Raw genomic sequence first — 21,894 nt, forward strand, 5'->3', positions numbered from 1 at the left:
ATAATTGCTCCCCTTTTTCATCTGTGTGTAGATTCTTGTTAGACCATTCAAGGCAGCAATGCATAGCCTTCCTTTGGAACTAAGACAACCAAAAGGAATGCTAATGATTAGGTTGATTAGGTTGATTATACATTTATGGTAGAAATCCATGAAATCTAAATTGAGATCCATTGGGAACAATGCAAATGGTAATTTCTATTGGGAAAAACTTGATGGAACTGAATAGTGAAATCCCACTTAAAGCTTGGTATGCATTAAAGCAAGCACCTCATGCATGGCATTGCTAGCAACATCAGCTTTTGTTGTCCAAGGGCTTGTTAATACTCCCATTGAGCATAATTCATATGTTCTATAAGGGGAAAGTTCCACTTTTATTTAGATAATACCATACTAATAATTATGAGCAAAATTTTACATAGGTGAATACTGAAATGAATTTCAAATTTTTGAAATGCATGTTATCCACAGATGGAAGAGACCTCTAGCGTGTGTTATTTATAATGCATGTGATCAGGGCATAGATGCATGATCCCTATCATTCAGCAGTTTAGTTCCTCACTACCCCTGGTTGAGGCATGTCGCAAACACCATCCATGGGCTCCCTGCTGGACAAGGTTCAGGACTCTCTGTGAAACCCAATCACTTCACCCTTAGAGCTTCCAAGAATCTCACATGCAATACACCTGTGCTAATCTTCCAACTTGCGGGTTAAGCCTCAAAGGCTAGCTACCGGAATAAACACCTCTATATAACCATCAAACAGCCCCCACAAGGGGCCAACACTCCACCCACAAGCCCCAATCAATGAGTTAAGGGGTGAGGCTCCCTGGGACCTTAATCAGCCCAGGATCAGCACGACATGGAAGCTTTCTGGCTGCTCCACAGAAAAGAGAGCATGACCAAACGTATCCACAAAGCTCAAATACAAGCTAGCAAGGGCTCCGCTCTTCAACACCCCAACCTTCCCCAACAACACCAAAAAATGCAAGACAAGAACATGAGCGAGCACGAGAAGGGAAGCTTAGTCTAGTGTCAACTAACAGTATTGAATACTTGAAATTGCTAAGAATACTGTACATCTAGCCATAGAAGACAGCACCAGTGCTAGTACTTTCACATTCCAGCAAAACTTACATACCAAAGGAAATTCAAACAGACCAGCTTAAAAAGCTTGCACTAAAGTTCCAAGAATCCTGTAATTCTCATTTGATGGTGCCCCATGTAAACCCCCATGTAGCTCTCTGTTCTGTTCCCTTTATTACCCACTGTGTTTCAGTTGCTGGTCCCAAACTACACTTTTATTTCAACTGTCAATATTCGCTGGAGTTAAATCTCATACATAAATTTTGTTTCAAAGTAGGCTCTAGAAGCACAGCTATTGTTTAAAAAAGAAATGATTGTAATGGGAATATAAACGTGAAATTCTGCTATATCTTTTACCGAAGCACGAAGTGGACAACATGCTAGCATTTTCTTTTCTGGCGTGGGAGGCTTGTGTGCATGTGCGTGCGTGCATGCGTGCACGTGCATGCATGTGCGCGCACGTGTGTGTGTGTGTGTGTGTGTGTGTGTGTGTGTGTGTGTGTCAGAGAGAGAGAGAGAGAGATTTTCAAAAAACCAAATAATGATGAAATCAACACACTACAAAGTATGAAGGACCACAGAATCCTTCTCAACAAAGTATATCATCAGAAAGATGCTACCATGCAGAGTCACTGGAATATAAAGAGTGGATGATTAGACAGAGCCCCATGGCTGAAGATTGTTGTAATATGATATCATCCTCAGTCATCTCCTTCAAGGCCTTACTACTTAGTTGTATGTGGTATAGCAGACGTCAGTATCACAGTCCTTTGGGGGCTCTAGGGTAAAGTATTCTCATTTTGGGGCCTTAGTATGAAGAGTGCATGATCCCCACCTTGCAATGTTCTCATTTCAATATGTTGCATGTTATCTTAGCTCCTAACAATGAGGAAGCTGGTATAGCCTACACAATTCATTTCCATTTTGCCGTGCCTTGAACTTTTCAGCAGGGTGCTTCAATCTCCCTCCCTAATCCTTTTCAACAGCTTTCCTGCTGCTCTCCTGATAGTTTTATTGAGTTTGAACCCGACTATGACTCCAAGCCCAAAGCTTACCAGCGCAATTTTTGTGCACGCCCATCCTGTGACAACATACTTCGTCATGTGCCTGCACCAAAGCAAAATGCTACTATTTACCACAAGGGCACAATACTAACAATATTAATTTATCTCTACGCAGAGCCTTTGCAAGTTCATACAAAGCTAGAAACCAAAACGGTTGTGTGTGGGGAGAGGAGATTTTGGGGTTGAAGTCAACAAACAAACCTTCTGAGCATAAACTGCAGCGTGGATAGCACAAACTAGATACAACAAAGTCCCACTCTGGTCTTCAATGCGAAACACCTCACAACCTATATTCATGTAACCAAAAACACCTTAGGAATATTAAAAGCTGAGAAGTTATAAGCCATTTCCTGAAACTTTAGCATGCCTTATTTGAAATGACAAAACAACTGTGATAAGCTGTGGTCTACATGCAAAGAAATCCCTGCTCTGGTCTTTGACGCGAACACATGATAATCTATAACAATATATTGATGTAACAGAAAAAACCTCAGAAGTATTAAGAGCTAGCTCAGCCATTCCCAAAACTCAACCATGCCTGATTTGAAATGACAATAAAACTGTGTTAGAAAGCCTGAGCAAGCTTGCCACAATTTAAATTATCATATCATATGTCTACGTAAATAAGAAATAGTTTGTCAACAAAAAACGCCAGCTAATTTCTAATCAAAAAACCAAAACAGGATCTTGATCTCGTAACAAGCCTTGAGCCAAAACCACCTTGGACCGTCCTTATACAAGGCCTGAGTGGTACAAAAGGAGCACTTCATTAACATAGTAAATACACAATTAATCAACAGGTAGCTACCCCTTATTCACCATCTTGATGCATATACAAACCTGTATCCCAGTATGCAATATGTGCCATATTCTCATCTGCGCCACCTTCCAGAGAAAACCAATATCCAATTGATGCATGGCTTCTGGCAAGTGAATTCCACCCTTGGGCACCACACACCCTCTGCACAGCATTTTATCATCAGCTGGTTGGATAAATTTAGATAAGGAACAGATGGGAGGAGTACTTCACGCACTTCTTCCATGACATTCAAAGCTGTCATCAAGCAACTTGAAAGTAAATTGCAAGCTCCGGTAAGGCAATTGTTTGTTAAGAGGTATGATGAACCTCTTAACAAACAATTGCCTTGTTTGTTAAGAGGTTCATCATACCTCACATCTATTCCTCCAAGGCCTCCAAGCAAGCTTGAGGTGAGAACATGTATCAGGCATGGAATGAGGCAACGGTTTCTTACTTGCGAAGACAGCTTGATAATGTCAGGATGCAGAAGAGTGATTCAATGTCTAATCACTTGACTAAGATCCAGGATCTTAGTGAACAATTGTTCAATATTGACAAGGTGATACCTGATAGCCAGAGTCCACCTCTTTTCCAAGTCAAATTTGTCTTTTCACACTTCTCTAAATGTGTCCATGAGGGATAGTATACGAGCTAGTGGGACTGTTATTGTAGGAAGAACAGAAAGAACATGTCTGTAGATGTGTAATGGGATGGAGCTTTGTTAGCAAGAAGGAAGGGCAAGCCTCATTTTGGTTACCACCTTTCAGAGACTGGTTCAGCACAGCCATCAAAGAAAAATTCAGGTAATGCAGCTCATTCCAAAAAGAACGGTAAGTGTGTGATGGCCCAGTTTTGGCCACTTGGGGGTTGGTGATTAGGTTCTAACCTTATGGTTAGCAATTTCTTAAAATCCAAAATTTAAAATTTAGGTCCCAAAGCATCAGTTGAGGGGCCAAGGTCAGAAACCCGGCCAAAAGGGCTTTGTTATTGCAAAGAAAAATTAAAGAAATCATTAGAAGAAGGATACTTGTTTATATGCCGTGACAACATCCTCCTGCTTGGCTGTCCTCAGCTGAAAGTTTGGCGTTAAGCTTCCAAACAAAAAATAGTTCAATAAGAACTTCCACTTATCCTTCTCCCAAGAGAAACTTGTTAGACTTGCACTATATGCACCTGCACAATATCTTGCAGTTCCAAAGGAACCTGTCATGACGAGAGAAATCACTAATCCCTGATTAGCAGACATTAAAACATTATTATATATTATACGCCAATGGTGTAACATGTATTTGTATTTATGATGGGCACCGACCGATTTGTTATGGCGGTGGATCATCTCAGTAGATAGGACTAGTTGAGCTGGAGCCACTACTTCAGACAACATCGAGTTTCGACATGTGACACTTAGTCTATTAATAAAAATGTGCACACACATGTTTAGGTCCTAGGGGCAATAGGAAGGGAAGGGTGCATTAAGGTGCATTGAATGGTAGATGCATGGGTCATAGGATAAGGGTAGGTGTAAATGGGAAGATGGAGCTTGAGTGATCTCAAGGGACATTAATGAAAGGGTATCACCCTTTCATTGTGAATCTCACGTAGCATTCTTCATTCACCTTGCATTCATCCGCCATCTCTCTCCCACCTTGCATGTAGGTCGAAATAGAAACAAGTACTCTCACAAGGGCGCTCTTCCCCATTAAAAAGCCAATTGGCATTCAAATTATGCATGAATTGCACACATTTGCATTCTCGAAAAGTTTGGTTCTTCACAGAACCAAGATATATTAAGTGCCATTTGTACACCTTGCAATTCCAAAGGAACCAAGATATAGAAATTTCCACTTGATGTCACGATCTGTGACGTATTCCTTTCTCTATTTCTAGACTTATGGATGGTTTGATGAATGGACACTTGTGGAAGGGTATGCCCTTTCGACGGGACACTTCCTAAGAGGCACAACCTTTGCCCTTTCGACGGGACACTTCCTAATGAGGCACAACCCTTCACAAGAGACACTCTATTGAAGAGACATTCCTATTGTAATGTACCCTCTCATCAAGGGTCACACCCTTCACAAGGGGTACACACCTCTTTATGCACATACCCTTTGGAGTACACACCCTTTCATGTGTGACTCTTCACTCTCTATATAAGAGAGGCCCAATTGTATGGATGACACACAACATCCACCCTACAGACATTCAAGCAATACAATTATTCCTTGTTCTCTGCTATCTCAGTCTCCTTTCTGTTCCTTAGCACGTTTCTAAATATAGTAAATCTAGGATTTCTTACAGTGGTATCAAAGCAAAATTCGCTCCTGCTTGTAGGAAATGCCCCCCACCTTCTAGCGCCGATCTGATACATTCTTTTCCGCTAGAAGGATATCCGTGCACATTGTGCATGGAAGAGATGGAGAGGATGAGTGTAAAATTTTTAAACGCCTACCCTGCCTAAAGTCATCTATGGCCTCTCCATCTCCCACACATCACAAGTTGATGTGAATGGACACGACAAAAATTCTTTTCAGGTGCTTGGGCTGTCCCAAAACCAAGGGACGCACCTTTTCCACCATGGGACACACCTTTTGGTGACGAGTCTCGACTCCTCACTCAAGGGACACACCCCATCGTGGACAAAAGGACATACCTATTCATGTAGGGACACCCCTTTTAAAAACAGGGACACACCCCTTCATGAAAAGGTGCACCTATTCCAAGGGTCACACCCCTTCGAATAGGCACATCTTTTAGGCCCCAAGTACCTACAAAAGGGTACCTAGAGGGGTAAAAAAGGGAAAAACATAAAACCCATCCCCTACCCTTAGGATCACCCTAGCTACCTAGGGTTAACTAGACCCCACATTTAATTTTTGGGGCAACTAACCACCTAGGCAGCCTGAACGAAAAGTCGCCAGCCCTTCTTTTCTATCCCGTACGGCCTGGACCGTACGGAATTCCTGACAGCCTGTGCAGCACCAGCCCTGCACGTACGGACTTACCTGCAGCCTGCGCCAGCCATCGTCCTTGCCGTACAGCCCTGCGCAAGCCCTGCAGCCAGCCGTTGCCCTCGCCGTACAGTTCTGCGCAGCCCTTGCCGTACAGCCCTGCGCAAGCCCTGCAGCCAGCCCTTGCCCTCGCCGTACAGTTCTGCCTTGTCTTTGCCATACAGCCAGTGCCGTACAGTCAGCCAGCCTGCGCTGTCCTGCCCGCAGCCCTGCGCCATACTGCACGACCAGCCCTACGCAAATCGTTGGCCTCGCCAGCCCCCCCCTCCTGCGCAATCCTTGACCAGCCAGGCCTCCCTTTTCGCTCCTGCCTTTCCTGCGCAGTCCAGCCCTGGGAGATGCTAAGAGCCTCGCCATTGACAGCCTGCAGCCCCTTGTTTCGCAATTTTTTTGGTCCTGCCAAATCAGCACCAGTTGCAGCTCCTCGCGCAATGAAGACCGCCTGTTGACAGCCCGGACCAGACAAGTCTCGATCTCTCCTCGCAAAACACTGCAACATGGATCTCCGGACAGCAATTTGCAGCCTTCTTCTACGCAACACTTTGGCAGATTAAATTATTGCCAGGTGGAGTCTTTCCAATCTGCTTTTAAGGATTCTCTTTCCTTTAACAAATTACAGCAAATGAAAGAATCCACCTTAAAGCATGGACACCCCTGGTAATTCACCCGGCATTTCAAGGACACCTCAGGCATCAGCTACCACACAATATCGTGTTCAAATTGCACAACCAGCCCATTTCGGAGCCTTTGCATCTTGGGTCTTCTGTGTCACGTGCCCTCCTAGTGATTTGGACCACATCCTCTACCTTCTGCGTGAGGCACCTCAGTTACATTACTTCCTCAGCACAGTACAGGTTGTGTTCCACGAGACACGAAGATATCCTGAACCCGATATTCCTCAAGAGTTTGCTGTCCATCTCCTTCAACCCCAGTTGCCTCTGCCCTACAAGTAAAGAAGTGGGTTCGTAAACGTCAAGTAAAGACTTCACTTCTGTTGGTTACGGCAGTAGAGGAGACACCAACAAAGGATCCTCCTGAATACCTCAACCAACCTTTTTTCCAGCCTTACCTGGATATTTTTCCACAGGAATTGCCAAAGCAGTTACCACCTCGACGACCAGTGGATCACCCAATCGAACTTATTCCCGGCAGTAATCCACCGTCAAAACCTCCTTATCGGATTTCTTACACTCAAAATGAAGAAATCCAAAGACAGGTCACCGAACTACTCGACAAAGGTCACATTCGGCCCAGTCGCAACCCTTTCGGATCTCCTGTACTACTTGTGGAAAAAAAGAATAAGTCAATGCGCCTCTGCATCGACTACCGAGCCCTCAACAAGCTCACTATCAAAAACAAGTATCCATTGCCTCGCATCGATGACCTCTTCGATCAACTTCTACATGCAACACAATTCTCAAAGATTGATCTTCGTTCAGGTTATCATCAAATACGCATACGAGAAGGCGATGAGTACAAGACAGCTTTTCGAACAAAATATGGATACTATGAATGTTTGGTCATGCCTTTTGGGTTAAACAATGCCCCGGCCACATTCATGACATTAATGAACGACATCTTCAGGCCTTTCCTCGATAAGTTCGTCATCGTTTACCTTGATGACATTCTCGTTTTCAGCAGATCCCTACATGAGCACAAACAACATCTTCACCAAGTTTTTGAAGTTCTCCGCGCAAATTCTCTCTACATCAACATTGAGAAGAGTGAGTTCTTCAAGACCCAACTCGAATATTTGGGACATGTTATTTCAGCTCAAGGCATCTCTGTGGATCCCAAGAAGGTCGAGGTAATCCGAAACTGGCCTACTCCTAAGAATGTTCATGATGTCCGCTCTTTTCTCGGATTGGCAAACTTCTACCATACAAAGGTCTATCAGTTTTCCGAAATCGCAGCTCCTATGTCCGAATTATTGAAAAGCACTGCAATTTTTCAGTGGCTTCCCGAAACAGAGTATAGTTTCCAACAACTCAAGCAAGCACTCACTACCACACCAGTTATGGCTATTGCTGACCCAAACCTTCCATTTGAGGTCATGACCGACGCTTCCGACATCGCTACAGGAGCAGTCTTGATGCAAGAAGGCAGAGTTATTGCTTTTGACAGCCATAAACATTCTGATATCCAAACCCGATACCCGGTTTATGATAAGGAGTTTCTTGCTGTTGTACATGCTTATCGCTCTTGGAAACATTATCTCATGGGAGCCGACTCTGTGGTCAAAACAGACCATCACTCTTTAAAGTATATCTTTACTCAGCCACTCATGAACACTCGACAAGCACGCTGGGTTGAGTTTCTGGCCAACTTTCACATGACCATTGAGTACATACCAGGACTACGCAATGTAGTTGCAGATGCTCTCAGCAGGTTACCTCTAGCATCAGCCATGGTAATCTCTACATTATCTGTGGATGTTCCGAATTCATTCAAAGGAAAGTATTTCAATGATAAAGACTTCGGCACAGCAGTACAGGTTCTTTCAAAAGATCAACCTTCGACTTCCGAACAGAATATTTTCTCATCCTATTCTTATACGGATGACCTTCTGTATTATCAAGATCGCGTCTGTAAGACTTATCGGTTACTCAGTGCAACATACTACTGGCCTCAGATGAAAAGCGACGTCATCAAAATGGTTACATCTTGCTTATCTTGTCAACAAATGAAAGCAAGCCGACGACTTCCAACAGGACTTCTTCAGCCTCTTCCAGTTCCAACTGAAAGGTGGGAAAGTATTTCCATGGATTTCATTACAACACTACCACGATCCTCCAGAGGTAACACTCAGATTATGGTAATTGTTGATCGATTGTCTAAAATGGCACATTTTGTTGCTTGCAAAAGCAGTGCCCAGGCTCCGGACATAGCCAAACTCTTTATACAACACATCTTCCGACACCATGGATTGCCCAAGAATATCATATCCGACAGAGATCCTAAGTTTACCAATCACTTTTGGATTTCACTGTTCGAATCTTTGGGTACAACTCTACTGTTCAGTTCAGCCTACCACCCAAAATCAGATGGCCAGACTGAAAGAGTCAACCAAGTTCTGGAAGAAATGCTTCGACATTATGTTCAGTCACGCCTCGCAGCCTGGGAAGAGTATCTACCACTCCTTGAGTTTGCTTATAATAACTCTTTCCATAGTGCCATCAGCATGACTCCATTCCAAGCAGCTTATGGACACACTCCGATTGTACCAACAAATTTTGTACTTCAACATCGAGTGGCCCTAGCTAATCAATTGGTTCAAGAAATGCAAGACATTCTACTGCAAGTCAGGGATCGTGTGCGAAAAGCACAAGAGCGGTATCAACGGTCTGCCAACAAACATAGACGTCACCTTGAGTTTAACGCTGGTGACATGGTGCTATTATTTGTAGCCCCACATCGCTATAAGACGGTTAAGTCTGTGTTTCCTAAGTTGCGACCAAGATACTATGGACCTTTCCGGATCGTCAAGAAAAATTCACCTTTGAGTTACAAATTGGAATTACCACCATCATGGGGTAAAATCCATCCAACATTTCATATTTCTTGGCTAAAGACGTACATTCCAGGCGATGAAGCAGTTCCTCCTGCAGGTGATTATGTCCTAGAAATCGAAGACGATTATGTTCTCCTTATTCCTGAGCATATTCTCGACCATCGATAGCGAGAGACTCGACATCGACTTATCACGGAATTCCTTGTTCTTTGGCGAGATCTGGACGACTCCGACGCTACTTGGCAGTCTGATGAAGATTTACAGCAGTACCCTGACATTTTACAGCAGTATTTTCAGAATTTACAGTGATATTTTCTGCATCAGCTCATTATCTCCACCAGGGTCTTATTTTGAGTGGGAGGGGATGTCACGATCTGTGACGTATTCCTTTCTCTATTTCTAGACTTATGGATGGTTTGATGAATGGACACTTGTGGAAGGGTATGCCCTTTCGACAGGACACTTCCTAAGAGGCACAACCTTTGCCCTTTCGACGGAACACTTCCTAATGAGGCACAATCCTTCACAAGAGACACTCTATTGAAGAGACATTCCTATTGTAATGTACCCTCCATCAAGGGTCACACCCTTCACAAGGGGTACACACCTCTTCATGCACATACCCTTTGGAGTACACACCCTTTCATGTGTGACTCTTCACTCTCTATATAAGAGAGGCCCAATTGTATGGATGACACACAACATCCACCCTACAGACATTCAAGCAATACAATTATTCCTTGTTCTCTGCTATCTCAGTCTCCTTTCTGTTCCTTAGCACATTTCTAAATATAGTAAATCTAGGATTTCTTACACTTGAAGTGGATCTTTCAAAGTAGCTCTAAAGAAATCGGACTAGCATATTGCTTGAATAAGCTTTGATAGACACCATTCATAACTATCTGTGAGCTCGAAGCTTTGAGTGCAATAGAAGCTGGAAGCTCTGGTAGAATTGCTCTGTCTTAAGATGAACCTTGGGTGTCCATTAAGTTGCAGTCTTATTCCATATAACTAGATTATGTTATCCATCATTCTTGAAGTTGTCACGTGAAGGCTGACCAACGCTAATAAAGGTGATACCTTGCTTCCTATTACCCAGAGAGGGATTAAAATATCCACAACAAACAAGCAAAGGAGTTTGAGAGTCCTGTGACGTTAGGTCTCACCTTTTGGTGGAGTGTTAAGTAACACTTTAAATTGAAGGTTGTACCCAAATCCTTGAACAATGCTTGCCAAACGTTACCAATAAAACCAAGTTCGACGATTATGATGGATCTCATTGAGTAAGATGGGAACATAAGTGTCGAGAACTTGTCGATAAGAAAGGATTGACTCCCATAGTGCAACCTGCTAGAGTTGTGCCCAACAACTCATAAAGCCCCAGTTGTTTTGTTGTTCTTATCATCTCATAAGAGTTAGTTGATACTTCTTCTCAACTCATTCCAGTAATTTTGGAGTCTTGACAATTTTTTGTGGTTATTCCAAAAATAATAATTACGACCCCACAAACTAATCAGATGATCTTGGCAGAATTCGCAAATACCCAATCCTTAAACATGATCACGCTTGCGATAAGCCACCAAAGAGGAAATATCAATGCATATAGTAATAACATCGTATTCCCATATTGTGGTATAAAGACGATCACCATGACTAAAATCAGCATAACCACGTACACCATATATATCCAAAACACCGATTGTGTTGCGAGTCCCAAACTTCGAACACAGAGCCATAGAGTCCACAATTCACATGATGCAACCCAAGATTCCAAAGGCTGAAGTCTCTCCTTTAAAATCACATGCATTAAAACAGCCGTGACAATACTCCTAATTGCACCAAGAGGGATACTGGCATAGACCACAAAATTTGATGCTTTTCTAATGATCATTGCCATCATTCCAACCTACCACAAAGGTTGGTGCAAGTAGGAGTAAGCCCTTAAGACTTGCTTGAATACTCGAAGCATCTACCTACTCCAAGCCCTTCTCTTTCACTGGAAAGTGGTGAGTATGTAATTCGCTAATGTCTACTTAAAATCTAAAAATTCAAGATCTTCGCAACCTTCCATCAAATTCACGTGGGATTTTTTGCATTACTATGCATTTGGTATTAGCATTGGATCAATACAAAAACATAAATTTGCAAGAGTTGTATACAAAATTCGTTCCATTAAGCATAAGGGTGTTGAGATATGGTGCCATGAGCACATAAATTAAAGGCTAAGGTATGGTATAGGAAAGAATTAAAGTAGCCACTCTAGGATGTGGACTACATGATGAGAAGATGTGGATCAAGGATATCCACAAGGAGAGATGTGGATCAGAGGATCCCATTCACTCAAGATTTTGTTTATGAGTCCAAGCTAATCTATCTTGAAACCTAATTGACTTGAGGTACATGTCATGAGCATTCTCTTCATCATGTTTCCACACAGGTTCCATCCACCTTAGAGCGCTCCATAGATCCTAAGGCACACATGTTTTCTCATGGTATTAGAGCTACCTTGCCTTTCGTTGAGGCATTGTGATCAGAGAGATCAAGAGATTGAGTGTTCTCTTTCGCTAAGAGATCTTCCGCTTTCTTAAGAGAAAATTCCGTCCATATGAGAGAAAATTATTGATTTCCATTCATCGAGTGATAGAGAATTCTTCCTTGTTCGAGTGAGAGAAAAGAGATATTCGGGAGAGAGAGAGAGAGAGAGCTTGATATTCATTCATGTGAGAAAGAGATAGAGGTTCATTTGATTGAGAGAAATTTGCGAGTTCTCTACTATTGTTTTAATTCTTGGTTGTTCTTCTTCATGACGAGTGTTCTCTTCTGTAATAAGCTCTAGCAAAGACCTTCCATATCGACTCCAACAACAGCAGACTTCAAAGCACAACTCCAACATAAGCAACTCTGCAACTATCTGCAAGAGAAAGGCCTCCCAAACGAGGCGACAAGGCATCTCCAAATGCATGACAAGCAGCAGTGACCCGGCCTCTCATTCAGCTCCATGAGCTAGCAACAGCCTACACAACCCTCTCTTGTAGCTCATAGCCTCTATGCGGCTGCGTAGCTCCAAAGCCCAGCGTCGCGTCTTCACAGCGGATTATCGACTTGCCTCCATAAGCTCCCGAGAATCCATCCCACGCTCCATAGCCAATAGCTTACGACCTATCTACAAACGAATGGTACGCAACCTCCACATCCCATAGCTCCAAGCAAATCTGCATAGCAACGGCAACGGCTGAGCATAGCTCTTTCATCCACGGTTACGGCTATAACTAGAACACCAACGAGCTACATCAACGATCTCCTGGACTAGCCTCAACTTCTGCTCTACCGACTAGAGCTAAGCTCCAACGTAGCTCCATAGCAACTGCCTCCAAGCGCCTTGTCACACAGCCACGTCGACCGACTACACAACGACCTTAGCTACAACATGCTCCAAACGACCGGCCCTCGACTCACTCGACGTTTCCTTTGCTCAACGATCGATATAGCTCTGCACGACATCTGCTCCAACAGCCTCGCTTGCAAAACGGTGATTAGCTTCTCCCCAAATCGGCGATCCTTGCCTTAACAGTCGCAAATCATCATCGCCAACTGCTCGTCAACGCCCGTCGCGCCATAGCCACCGCTGCCTCCATCGCCATCACCAACCTTCTGCAAAAACCTTCACAAGACCTTCAAACTTTGGTAATTGGTTTTAAAATTAACACATGGCTGATAGGCTTTGACCTGGGTTAGTTCAAAGTAACCCTGGGTTGGATTGGTTTACTCTAGTCTATGCCACGTGGCAATCCACGTCAACAAACACATGTCAGACTGACACCTCAGCATAGTGCCACCTAAGCACATAACCCCCTGTTAAGCATAGTTTGAATTATGCATATGAATCCGTGTGCCACATCATCAAGGGCCATTTCTCGATCAAAACTTCGACAAGGCGTAACTTGCAATCCATGAGAAATTTGCACACACTCCAAAAAGAAAAAGTGATCGCCTTTTCGAGCTCTACGCGCCTGTCAAGTTAGAATCATTGTTAGCAATTAGACACTGTCATTGAAGCAAAGCAAAGCTCATGGTAAGACCTTTGCAACAAATGAAAAATCAAAGCATGAATGCACATTGCACACATCGTTGTCATAAGCATGCCAAAAGCACAAGTGCATGAGATGACCATAGCACAGAACATGGCATCCACACATAAAGCATTTGGAAGAACAAAGCATCATGCATCAAGCTACATCAAGCAAAGAAGAAAAGATCATCGACAACTTGTATTGAGAAGCAAAAGCCTTTCCACCTTCAACCCACACGTTTGTAAATCAAGCCTGACCACCTACAAGTAGCCATATAAGCACTCAGGGGAGGTATTGACATGTAAAAACCACACTTGACCACCTTATGTAGCAATGTATGCACTAAGGGGAGGTGATGGAATGTAAACTCACATCTGACCACCTTGTAGTAGCCAATGGATCATGGCACCAGATATGGTGCCATGAGCACATAGATTAAAGGCTAAGGTATGGTATAGGAAAGAATTAAAGTAGGATGTGGACTACATGATGAGAAGATGTGGATCAAGTATATTCACAAGGAGAGATGTGGATCAGAGGATCCCACAAGTGTTGACTATTCTAAGGACACTCTCTATATAAGAGGCCTATCATGTATTGTTGAATAGAAGAAATGCACATTCACTCAAGATTCTGTTTATGAGTCCAAGCTAATCTATCTTGGAACCTAATTGACTTGAGGTACATGTCAGAAGCATTCTCTTCATCATGTTTCCACACAGGTTCATCCACCTTAGAGCGCTCCATAGATCCTAAGGCACACATTTTCCTCAAAGGGTGTTAATTGATGCCCTCATTAACTCAATTAACCTATCTTAAAACCCCTAACTTGATCTAATTAGTTTAATTAACCTAATTTCTCCCCCTCCACCTTACTCCTCTGCCTCCACCTCATTGCCCCACCCCCTACCTCCTCATAGCTGTCTCCGCCTCGCCAGCCCTCCCCTATCCTCCGCTCAGCCCCACTGCCCTTGCCCCTCTTCAAATTATCTCGAGCAGGTCTTCTACGATCATCACAAGCAGCCGCAGACCATGAATCCCATTATCAAAACGCCGTCGAAAGGGGCTAAAACAGCCACAGCTGGTGAATTGCGCAACATTGTTAGGCATCTAATGTATCTTGACACATGGAGGCGTGGCCACCTTCCCTCTCCCTCTTCCCTCCACTCAGCAGCCCCCTTGCTCGTCCATCTCCAAGGAGCTTCTAGCACTTCTTTAGACGCATGCTCGCTCTGATCGATATAAATGTCAGGAAACTTCTAGCGCTCCCTTCGCCTTTCTCCCCTTGCTTCCCACTCGGATTTCGTGAATCAGAGATAGGGTTGGGAAGCTGATCGGAGTTCACGAATCAAGGACCTTACAATAGCGACTGTAGACATGAGTGAGTGTAGTTGCAACCCTTGCACCCTACAGAAAAATAAAAAAGTGTGCTTGCTATAGTTTTTGTAGGCTTGGACATCGAAATGAATACACGAGTAATCGAGTAAGATTGCTCCTATACCCAAACCATGAAACGGGAACCAATTTGATTTGCCGTAATCAGTAGTGCAACAAATAAAAATAAAAGATATGAGAGTTATCCATAAGGTCTCCTTAACACTAGCCTGAGTGCGAACTAAATTAGTGTCACGGGCATCTGCAGCCCATGGCATGCTGCAGACAGCTGGCAGCCTGCCAGGGCCCGGCTGCTGTGACACACCACATGGCAATACAGGGGCCGCAATCAACAGGTGGCACATGGGTCACGTTGGCTGACAGATCTGGTCAGGACAGTGCAGGGGCCTGGTCGGTGTATTTCAGGGCCCTTGGGGGCCTATGAAGGGCAGCCCTTGGGGGCTCTCATGCCACCACATCTAGAGGCTGGAGTTGGGCAGTGCATCCTCAGCCAGCAGCAGCAGATTAGAGCAGACCAGGCTGGGACAGGGCAGCAGCAGCTCAGCCCCTACTCCCTGATCCCTACAGCCCTCAGATAGAGCCCAGCTCAGCACCAGACAGCAGCAACAGGGCAGCATCACAGCTGCTGCCATCAGTTTGCAGTCTTCTACAGTGAAGGATCTTTTCCTTCCATACAGTATTTTCTCGATTCTTTTGCAGTGAAGGATCTTCCTTCCATACAGTACTTATTTCTCATTCATTTACAGTTGTACTCAGCCCTTCAGGCAACCATAAATACAGATATTTTTCCCTCTTCGGAGGTCCCTTATATTCCCCCTCAATTCTTGCACTGACCCCACCGGTTCCACTTGTGTTTATGAGTGCATCTTCTCTCAGTCCTATCTCTACATTCCATCAGCAGTTAGTAGGAGAAAGAAAGAAAGAAAGGAAGTTTATTAAAGTCTTTGGAAGACCGATGGGTCTATGAGACTGTGAAATACCAGGTACAAACGAGCTGTGGTGGTGGAGCTACTAAACGAGCATCCACACCAATGCAAATGCAAAAAATGCAGAATGGCAGTACTAATTCCTAAGTACAACATAGTCATGTCGGTAGTCGACTATCTCATCATCATCATCATCATCATCATCATTAGGACATCAGGGTGGATGAGGCAATGGGGGCATGAAATCAGCAATAGAGTGCTGTCGGCCACTCAAAAGTGCAGCCCTGGCATGTCTCCTGGTCATAGCTCTATGTCTAACCAGGACTTCTGTGACCCCCGTCGGGCGGGGGACCCGACTCTAAACATGGAGGGGATGTCCCCAAGTGTGATCTGTGTGTCAACCCTCTGTTTGAGCTATCGGGTCATAGGCTCCGGGTCACGGTCATATCGAGGCCTCGTCTCGTGGGTGTCCATGTGATCTGGCTGGAAAAACTCCGTGATAGAGCTCTGAGAGGGATCAGCCAAGGAAAAAGTCTGCTCCTGTCTTCGTGCTCGAAGTAACCTCTCGCGGTGTCTGAGTACCTCTTGAACGAAACCTGCCAAACATCGCTGGTCTGGGTAGGAGATGAATCGGGCCAAAATCCCATAGCTGTCTCTGAAGAGGCAGTAGAAACGCCCTTGGATCTCATAGTAAACAAGACACTTGAAGATGAAGTGCTCCTCTGGCTCAATGTCACACAAAGTGCATATGTGCCTCTCCCTGGGTAGTCGCTTTGCTCTGCCGCTCTCAATACGAAGTCTATGTGAAGAGCGTCGGAACTGCCCAAGAGAGATCCTCAATGAGTGGGGTAAGTAAATCTGCGTGTATCCTGGTGGGTCAATGAAACCCTCCGTTGTGATATGTAAGAAGTGATCTTTGTAGAAGCTAAGCTTCACTGGAAGATCACTCGGTCCCAACCACGTCTGGAATGTGTGTAGCTGTAATAGATCTTGGATAACTTGGTTGACCTCGTGTGATAGGAGGAAAGAAAGTAAGTCCTCACCCTGCTACATTGGCATCATAGCTTCAGTTTTTTCCTGAGATAGTGAGGTTCAGTCTAGGACAGCCACTGGTTTATAATACTGACGAGATTTGGCAGACACCATGAGTGGCAATGGCACATAAAACGCTGGTGGAGGAGGATGCAATTTCCACAACCCCTACATTGCCAGCACCCTTGGTCATGAGGCACCGGTGACAACTTCCAACCCCGGTGACAGCTTCCAGCCATGATGCACATGCAGCAACAGCAATCAGAGAGCCTCTTCGCATGCATGCTACAGCTCTAGGAGATGCAGGAGGATCGTGAGCAGGCCACTAGAAAGCGCGGTTGGGCACCTCAAGAGGCCAAGGAAGAGGCGTGATCGAGAGGCTCAAGAAGCCAAGGATCTCAAAGAGTGCACAATTCGGGAGGTGAAGGAAGAACGGGATCATCTTCTCCTCATTTCTCTACTCTGCCCACATGGAGGGAGAGAGTAGCACAGCCTGTCAAAGTCATTCCCTAGGAAGCTCAATTTGTTAGGATCCATGGCCAGAGGGAAGGAGAGAGAAATGCAATCACATGATGGGACACTGGATAGAGGCACAAGATGATGTGATAGATCGGTAATTAGCGAGTACAATAGGGGGCTCATTTATAGGTTGGGCAGGCCTTCTCTTCTACACACGGACGCCTCATAAGTGAGGGCACATAGGATCATATCTAATCTAAGATTTAGTCTACTTGGACAAGTGGTCCACTTGCACAAGGACTCTTCACACAAGACTCTAGTGAGGGACACTCACTCTAGGACTCTCAAACACATGGGCTTCGATATCCAACACTCCCCTTTGAAGCTCGGTGAGAAGGACTAGGAAGAGACCATCGCAAGGTTGAAGGTATGAGAGCCCTCTACTGCTCCTCACTGAGCCAAAACCTGAAATCTCATGTCAGGCCTGATAAGAGGCCTTCACACCTATACACTAGTCCATCCTTAAGACACAAGTTGGGGTGAAGATCACCATAACACTCCTCTGTGGACAACCCCCCTTGTGTTAAAGTTGTGTGCATCTCATAGTGAGTTAGGGCTTACATGTGCGTGCCCATCCTATTCAGGATAGGTTTGGCTGAGTGTATATGCCTATTTATGGGCTGTTTGGCAAAGCACTATGGCCCAGTTTGTAGGGCAGGAGGGCCAACCCATTTTGGGGCTTGACCCGATCAGGTCAACCGACCAAGCCTGGGTCGGTTGACTGACCCTGGGGTCGGCCATGTGGCAGCCCCTGGGTCGGTCATTGCCAGGCCTATAAATGCCCATGCCTTTCCTCATTGTAGTGTATCTTCTAGAGCTTGTTCTATTCCTCTGTTTAGGGTTTTCCTTTGCTGTATATACAGTTATCATTGCCTCTCTCTCTCTCTCTCTCTCTCTCTCTCTCTCTCTCTGCTGTATACTTCTGTACTCACAACTCTCACATAGTATCAGAGCTCAGGCAGGTCGGCCAGGGTCCAAGAGACGCATGTGTGCTGAAGGCATTGCGACATACTTCTGAGGACATTCCATTGAGCGGCAGTCTTCCTAGCAGGCACCAGTGTTCACGGCCTGTTTTGGCAAGGTTTTTTGGACCTGATTTGAGATCCAGTGGGGGCGTCAAGATCAAACGGAAAGGTGTTAAGGAAGGAATGGTTCCAGGCTAATCAAGTTTCTATGGCTCCCCCATGCATGAGTAAGGAGTTCAAGTTGAATGGAGCTACTTATGTGCAGTCTTCTGGTGCACCCTGGAGCAGTTGGCTACAATAGCAGCTACAGTAGGCATATAAATAGCCTGGGGGCCAGCCACTCTGCAGACCTAGGGGTTAGACCAGTAGCAGCATACACAGCGTTCAGCAGATGTACAGCAGAACAGCCTTCGTAGCGGGCAAAAGTCCATGCTCACAGGACAGGACAATATCAGAACTTCCACAACAGTCAGTACAGCACCAACAGAGTTCAGTCCAGCTAGCATCTAAGCACGAAACCCTCTTCAGCTCCATTCCAAAGGTGTCTTCCTTAGCTACACAACAGGAGGACAGCATCTCAGAGTCCTTTCCAGCCGGAGTTGATTGTGCACTTCGTATGGGCTTGTTGAGCGTCCTTACCCTTCCAACAGGAGGCACCCATCTAAGTGCATCATCCCATTTGAGGTACTATGCTTGCCGCATCACAATGTTAGGCTGCCTCATGACACCCATGGATACGCCCCACAAAGCGGAGTAGAGGGTCAATGCAGTCGATCTCAAAGATGCTAAAAGAGACACAAAGATTTGTAATAAGACCCCAGCCATGCTCATGTGTAGCCTAGATAACCCATAACGGGCCCAGTTCCATGAGATATACATGTGCCTAGATCAATGGCTCAATCAACCCTTCTTTCTCTAGCTTACACTACATATACTGAGGTGTGCTAGACACCTCTACTTCCCCTATATTGGGTATTGTAATCATGATGTATTTGAGGCTTTGGTCTCATATGCAATTCTCTCTCTCTCTCTCTCTCTCTCTCTCTCTCTCTCTCTCTCCCCACACACACACACACACACCCCTCCCCGCGCTTGCCCACGAGGGTGTGTTTTTTCTTTTTGTGTGTGTTTGTTGTTATATTATTAGGTCCCAAAGGGACAAGGAAGGAATCCCCCCTGCCCTGCAGACTACTGGAGAAAAACGGTTGATGCAATTGTGTTAAATTGCCTTGTGCACCTTCAGATTGATGACTAAAGATCTGTAGCGAATGCCTGCTTGGAGATGCCTCCTATTGTGTGTGTAGTGTGGGCTGCCCAAGGGCAGAAGGGTCGCCTTGAGTGTTCTAGCACAAATGCTGGCGACTTCTTGGAAAACTTTGGGTGAGTCTGAGAGTGGCTGATACAGTAATATATTACGGTAGAGATGGGGGAACGAGAAGTTAAGATATGAGTACACGCCCGACTACATACTTCTCATTAGACCTTCATCACTGAAGTTCCCCACATATCCTCGATGTCCTGCTGTTCCAAAAGAAGCAAAACAGTCGAACTAGAGAAAGCATAATTTTGGACTCGATGACCCAAATGTAAACCCATTTCGTACCAAATGAGACTGAAACTAATCGAATGGCCCTTCTCTTAGTAATACAAAGCATTCCAAAATACTTGACAAAAAGCATACCTAGGAGCAGCAACAGAAACATATATTGCGCGCAGCAAGAAGATGATTGACGTACTTTGCGGACGCTTCTTGGTCTCGCTAGGAGGAGTTCGTGAGTACACCCGCCCAGCTTAAGGAAATGGGATGTTTGTTTGTGCAGTGAACCTTGACGGTAGGAATGTCCCTCGACACTGATTTACACCAGTTTGTGCAGTGAACCTTGACTGTAGGAATGCATTTACACCAAGGTGAGATTTTTAAACGGCTTTAATTTCAAGAAATAAAATTTCAAGTGAACACGTAGACAGAAAGCAGATCTTAATCAAATGTAACCCGCGTGATTAGTGTTCTCTAAATATCAAGGCATGGCATATAATTTATGAAAAAGAAAGACTTTCCAAGAGGCAGATATTCATCTAATAAAGATTATAAAAAGGGGAAAAAAGTACAGTTTGTAATCTTTCTATCAAACCAATCTTTGCACATCCATATGCATCTCCCCTGAAAGAAAACACTAAATAAATGTTTCTTTTTAAAAATTTGTGGTGCCGTCAAGGGCTAGCTGGGGGTTAACCTCACGCACACATGCACGCACGCGCGTGCACACACACACACACTAATAGATCCATGGCATTGATGGTAGCCCCATCCCCACATCTCTCTCTCTCTCTCTCTCTCTCTCTCTCTCTCTCTCTCTCAAATAGAAATTGACTAAAACATATTAAAAAAGAACTATTTAAAAATCATATACATATATGTACATATAAAATAAATTATATATTTATAACATAAATTATCTATAATATAATAATATAATATAATATATATATCAATAAATTATATTTTTATAAAACTTATATATAATATAATATTATTCGAAGGGTCTAGAGCACGTGAAGCGGCAGATCTGCCATGCCTGCAAGCTTTTCCTGGGGGAGGTATTCGATGCCTCGGTGCACTATAAAAGAGTGCTTTGCCACACTAGAATCGTACTCTGTGTTATGCTCTAAAATCGTGTTGTTGGTAGAGATATGGCGGAGCGTGAATTTACAGGAGAGAGCGACCTTGGTGCTCATGCAGTGGGCACAACTCACCCCAATCTATGGACACTGGAGACAATACTTTCCACAGGGGTTGATTTTTCATCCCCCCTGTTTCATGTCCTTTCGTTTTTCTTTCTATTCTTGCTTTCTGACCGAGAAGTGATTGTGCTTGCCTTCTGACCGAGACGTGTTTGCTGTCTCTTGCAGAGATGATTAAACATGCTTCTGGAAAGGCAGTGGCACACACTAATGATGACACCATGTCGTCCATGAATGGTACAAGTCGTTCAGGTTCTGTTGCACACTTTCCTATTGTCCAAAAAACTATTCGTTTCTAATGGTTGGTTGTTGTGTGTGAGCAGATGCAATTGTGCGACCTGGTGTGCTGTCTTGCTTTGAACCCAAGAAAGAATCGAAAGTCCCATCGTCGAGTTTCAATTCTCCATTATTAGTACCTTGTGGTATTAAACCGCCCAAACAGTCCGAGTTGCTGAAGGGTTTAGCAATCAACAAAGACATGAAGCGTTGCTTGCAGAACGCATTCCAAGCAGTAGCACAGTAAGCGTACCTTGAAGGTGGGCAACTTGACGTAATCGTTTTGATTAGAAAGTAGTTGGTTGCCTTTTTTCGCATGTTGATTAGGGTCCAGTTATCAGCGCCTCTCTTCTGATAATTACATGCACATCTCTGCTGCAAAACAATTACACTGGAATTTAGCGTATACTATTATCGTTTTTCATCGTCCCTTCATTACATGATAGTTGTGGGCACCTCATTACCACCCCATTGTTGGGTTCTCTCTACTGTGAAACAATT

At 44.4% G+C, this 21,894-nt stretch overlaps 1 long non-coding RNA gene across 1 annotated transcript; it reads right to left on the reverse strand.

Annotated features, from left to right (window-relative positions):
• Nucleotides 1-2,031: 2,031 nt before the first annotated feature.
• On the reverse strand, nt 2,032-20,264 carry LOC147891962 (uncharacterized). The gene is made up of 3 exons (XR_015542501.1): nt 20,057-20,264; nt 2,349-2,434; nt 2,032-2,164 (listed from the first exon to the last, which is right to left on the reverse strand). It is a non-coding gene; the product is annotated as an uncharacterized LOC147891962 (long non-coding RNA).
• Nucleotides 20,265-21,894: the final 1,630 nt, after the last annotated feature.

The sequence above is a fragment of the Dipteris shenzhenensis genome, chromosome 17, assembly GCF_047967505.1.
Source record: "Dipteris shenzhenensis isolate YYH24624 ecotype China chromosome 17, Dip_SZ_1.0, whole genome shotgun sequence".
Lineage (NCBI taxonomy): Eukaryota > Viridiplantae > Streptophyta > Polypodiopsida > Gleicheniales > Dipteridaceae > Dipteris > Dipteris shenzhenensis.